Here is a 6,000-nt window from a genome sequence, read left to right as displayed (position 1 = left end):
GTGCATGTACTTGGAATTCCGGGATGCCATCAAGGAAGGGGATGGAATATGTGTCTTGAGGTGCTACAGATATCTGCTGCCAATGTTTATTAGTTCTGAGAGAACAAATTATGCCATTGAAACTTTGAATTTCTTAATGCAGTATGACTACCTGCTAAGTCCACGTCAAGCAGAGGAGCTGCTCTGGGGCAGATTTGTAAACACACATGGACAGGCTGGGAGAAACATCCCCAATGATTTACATTGTGAACACCTCAACAGATTGGTTAAAACAAGTATCGCACAGTTGCAGGCCAACAAAACAACCAAATCAATGGAAAGAGTAGCTCGTGCTCTGGGTACTGTCCATCCACTTTTGCATAATTTTGACAAAGACAACCATGTGGTTGAAACATCTACGAGTCATAAAGAAGCAAAAAGCTTGCAAGATTTTAAATCCCTATTGAAATGCTTGAACAATGCTTCTGTTTTCACTAAGATCCCTGGAAGGAAATATATGACTTTTTCGAAGCCACATGACCCCTTGCATGCAATGCCACATGATGACATACTGAAATGGGTCAAGGAGCATATCAACTGTTACTTTGAAGAGTGATAACTGTTATTGATACTTTTTACTGTACAACTGTACAATAAAAAATTTAACATGTACAATATTAATGATGATTAAATGAATATACATTTGTACAAGATCCACAATCACAGTTTACAGCACATATGTCACAACACAAACACTTGGTACCCATATCAAGGTGATGGTAGTTGTCTGTGTCACAAAAAAGTAAATCTCGTCGACATTGTGATACATTCTTTTGGTAACTTAAAATTTGTTTTGAGCATGAATTATTGTATTTGTTTACAGTTAGCAGCGTAGCTACTGTCAGCTTCCCATCTCTGCCACCTCTTCCGGTTTCTTGAATGTAAGAGTGAAGATGGCTAGGAGCACCAAAGTATATTATTCTGTGAACATCGGGAGCATCCCAAATGTAATTGTTGCACATACAATTCTTAATGGTGCACTGGGATTTCTGAATGATTAATTATCTGCTGTTTGACGTCCTGGTCAGTGACACTTGTGAACATGTCCACTAAACAGTATTTTGACAATTCACAAGGAGCATCAGAGGGATATGTGAAATTGTCACCTAAACCACGCTTAAAACAGCAGTAGAGGTCACTACAGTCTTCAATCTTTCTACAATATATAATGACTCTGTCCATTGATGTTAGCGTGCCTCTCAATTCATGGAGAACTGGACCAAAAGTCTCACTGATGGATGTAAAGTTGGATACATTATATGATATGTTACTCTTGCATGGAGAAATAGTTATCACTGTAGGGTTGATAAGACCAATTGTAGATGACACCTTCATTCTTAGTTCCTTGGATGCTGTTGCTGCCATGGCCATAAATCTCACATCTTCTGGAACAATACTGCGAATTTCTCCCAATCTTAGCATGTCTGAACGAAATGTATCACCCCTGTACACCATCCAATAATCTAAGCAAAACTATTGTTCTTAAATAACTTACCATTTGATAACAGTGTGTCGTAATCTGGTTGCATAAGGTTCACTACACAATACTTTTTGCCATCTACCATGCAGCACTGCTTCTGGGGTAAAAAATACCAGCTGATATTTGGAATTTCTGACTCCATCCATTGTAAGGTTGCTCGAAGTACTTGACACACATCCAGTTGGTATACCTTTTGATGAAAACGAATGCACCTGCAAGGCATCTTAAGCTAAATTCACTGTAAAGTAGCTAATGCACTAAATTAAAAGCCTTAAGTGTTTAAAGCATTGCATGCCTGGATATCAGTTACCACATTAATAGCTAAAAGACACGTTGCTACACTGAATATAGTTGGTAGCTAGTAGTCACAATACCTGGTCTTCAATTATTCTTAATAGTGGTGATACTACACATACTATGGTTGGCTCATCGGGCTTGTAAATTTCATCAAAGAGAAACGGGAGGCACCCGTAACAAAGACTCTTCCCGTAACCAGTAGGTAATACAGCGAACACATCTCGACCAACAACAACTTCGTGTATTATTTCACGCTGCAAATCTTTCACTCCGTCATAACCAAGCCTCTTCACTACTAGGTCAATGACACTGTCTGTCGCGTCTCCACTACGAGCGTTACTCATTCAGCAGTTTCACCCTCTTATTTGCAATGGTCGCTAAGGAGTAAAACCCTGGTAAAGGCCGGCTAATAATATACGCGCGCCACATATACTAATTGCTTGTGCACCGTTTGCTGCGCTATTGAACTGGTAATGAGTCGTAATGTCACCAGACCAATTACAGCCAGTGCTTAAAATCAGTATATCAATAAGCGCCTGGCGCGTATTGGTTTGGCTACGTGAGACTACTGGAAACACTGGCTGGGGTAGCACACCAACATGTTCTACAAGTTACACTGGTTCCTCCTGGTGTTCTAACTAGTGATGATAGCCAACGTGTTACAGTTACTATGACTGTTGCTATGGATACTACATGGGCTGATGGTAGAGATCACGATCCATCTTTTGGAATAAGTGATGGAGAAAAATTCATTAGGTTTATAATAGTTGACAAAAATAACTTTGCTAGTTCACCGCCATGTTATTCAACTGAAGGGGACAATGTCAATGACATTCTTACAAATCGGGTGCATGATAATTCTGGTGCTAAACCAAACTCCCCACGGGGAGTCTCCAGTAAAGTCAAGATACAAATCAAGCCGGGTGAGAAATGGGGATCTTGCCACACTGAGCATGCTGAAGGATTTGTTTTCATCAAGAATTATAACCGTAACCTTGATCTCACCAAGGGCTTGTTTCTTGATATGTACCGAAACAATGCTCCAGAGATTTATCGTATCGAATACATCACTGTTGATGTTATAATGAATAAACAATTTCAACAGTGAACATTGTGATAAAACTTAGTTAGCATTTAGCACACATACACATCTAGGCAGTAGCAATTTAGAGAGTGCTTTCTTTGTTGTTTCCACAAATATCAAGATAGTAATATTGAATTATAAAACATTAATCTGCATGTTAGCATTACACACAGAGCATGGACCATTGGGTAAAAGGAATAGCTTTAGACATAATATAGAGACAAATACTCACACAATGTTTAGCTCCATACAGACATGGAATCACATATAGCTAAGGACACCATTAACAAAATGCCACTCAATGCTTGTCTTAAGAACCGAGCAACAGGCTATATGAAGATTAAATTTTAAAAAAAATTAATGATGTAATTTTTGCCAGAGGTAGAAGGCTGTAACTGCTATCCTACAAGAATGATGAATGACCAGTATATTAAAAATTATTAATTTAAAAATGAAGTAGGGATCCAAGCAATAAAAAGTAGTGAAACAAGAGATGAACAATGGTAGCTATTACAGTATAGCTCAGTGGGAAATCCCTACCTTGGCATGGTATAACAATTACTTTGTGTTCAATCCCACTGAGCTATACTGTAATAGCTACCATTGTTCATCTCTTGTTTCACTACTTTTTATCACTTGGATTCCTACTTCATTTTAAATTTATATACTAGTTTGTTTAGTTTTTTGATAAAGCATACAACTAGCTATAAACATGTGACTGTTCTATTAGGGTGACTGCTGTATTAGAGTATCTTGAGTCAGCCTGCAAAGATGTGTGCTTTCCCAAAAGAGTGTGGTCATTGTGGTTTTGATCGATTCATATAGTATTAGATAAGAGAATCTCGAATCTGAGCTTGAATCAGCCTACAACTTGAAGGTGTGTTGTCACAAATACAGCTAGCGTAAAAGGGGCATGGTCATCGTGGTCTCAGTCGATAGAATAAAGAATGGGCGTGATGTTGTGACCAATTGTGGAATACCGGTACCTCTGTACAGTAGCATAGTCTAAGCGCCTTAAATAATTTAGTGTGGCATCTATTATGCTACTTAAAGAAAGTGTTGATATGGAAAATTAACGCCTCGATATGGTTTCGTTGGATGAAGAAGACAAGCAGCCTGACTGAAGATAAGAAAAGACAAGGTCACAAGGCGTACACTTGTTGGAACCCCAAAAGACACATCCCATTGGTAAGTTTGTTGTTGTGGCGTAAAATGGTGACCATGTGCTGCTTCATTCGGGCTCTAGACTTGCAACTGTGGTCAGTGAGTGAGTGAGTGAGTGAGGCAGTGAGACGAAATTTCGAGTTTTGACGATTAAAAAAAATTCTATATCCAGCCGCCAGTAAGCGTTTTCTTGTTTTTAACGCTACATTTGATGTTAGATGGACTAATATTATTCCATAAAGGTGATTTTCATTGCGTAAGAAGTTTCTAAGCTAGTTTTTAAAAGGCAATATTTTTGGTGGCATGCGTCATTTTGGGGGATTCCTACTTAAACAGTATTACCACACTGTTTGATAAGAATCTTCATATCAAAACTGCAAACAAGGAGGTATCAGAACTTAGACAAGGAACTAAGCAGTCTGACAGTGAGAGTTCCAGAATTCTTGTGAATTTCTGAAGTGTGTACTAAGCTGATGTCACTACAGTATCTAAATGACAAATCAGTAGCTAGCTGCTTATAGAATTGCTAATGTGTACATTGTTTAATATGAAGAAACAACAAGTTCATGATTTATCAGGAGTATATATTGGGGAGGGAGAGTATCAAAGTGCACTATGGGCTATGAAAATGAGCCCGTAAAGTAACCCGCATTCTTCCGTTTCCAATTGTGAACCTGACTGCTGTTGACTGCTCTGATTTAACACATCACTATAGGGTGGTACTCAAACAATGGCAAAAGTTATTAAACAAAAGAAATGTCCAGATAATTGAAACCTATACATATATATACAAAGTTCTGTTGATATACTCTAATAGAACATACACCTAAGAAACAAGGGAACAAATGAACAAGGGTTAGAAAATTAAGGGTCTCTGACTATACAATTTAAAATATTTAGTAACCAAATTTTCAGTACAGTGGTCTTGTACAATTGGATGTATAGAATTTAAGTACAAGAATTTAAACCTGAGGAGAAAATTTCTACCTTTAGGTTACTCGTGGTAGTTACAACTTTAATGTATTTTGAATGGCAAATACTACAAGGACACACAGCACACCTTATCATATATGGTCCACTCATCTATGGCAAAGCCCCTTTGCTTATTGATTCCTGGTAAGGCCTAAGTATCATCAACCACATTGGAAGCCCTATTAATCACTTGCTGCAGCTCAGTAACACCCATCTCAAATAACGTAATCAACTTCAGAACTTCTTCATACTGTTCCTCAGCATCCTATAGAAGTGTAGATACAACAGTCCAATACACTTTACTCTAGTCAAATTGGCTATTTTATTAGAGTATATATGTAAGTAAGTTTAGCTACAAACAAGTCATCCTGTAGAGAGACATTATATGCTACTGTATCCTGACCATTATGTCTGATGACATGTAATTGAAATTTGTGTGTATGTTATTCTGTGTACGTATATCTTGATACAACTATTAATAATATATTGGTGCACTGATATTGGTATTTGTGATTTCAGAATGCACATACCATATAGCTGAACTTCTGTAGGATTACCTGAATTCTCTTCAAAATTTGTACATTAAGTGTCATAAGAGTCACTTGTGTGCAGTCATCTACAAAATGTTAAGCAATGGACATTTTGACAATAATTCTTTGTAACAGCATCCTTTCCAAGGCACATAATACTAGCTCAGGATCATACTCTCCTTACTTGACTGATCTGTTGCTGCTGTGCTGACATTCTCTTCACAGAGTTCTTCACCAGTTGCTCTTCTTTCTTCTTAGTGTAGTCCTCTGACATGTCAGCAAATGGGTTTAGTTTCATCATATCCTTCATCATTCCCATACCAGGCTTGGTCTAATCTCTACATCAGCCGGAGAACAAACAACAATAATCTGCACATGTGCATGTGGCTTAACAAACAATAAAAGTTACCTTGCTTACACACATGAAATACATT

Source organism: Dysidea avara, chromosome 11 (genome assembly GCF_963678975.1).
Source record: "Dysidea avara chromosome 11, odDysAvar1.4, whole genome shotgun sequence".
In the NCBI taxonomy this organism is placed as follows: domain Eukaryota; kingdom Metazoa; phylum Porifera; class Demospongiae; order Dictyoceratida; family Dysideidae; genus Dysidea; species Dysidea avara.
Note: the sequence above shows the minus strand (reverse complement) of the source record.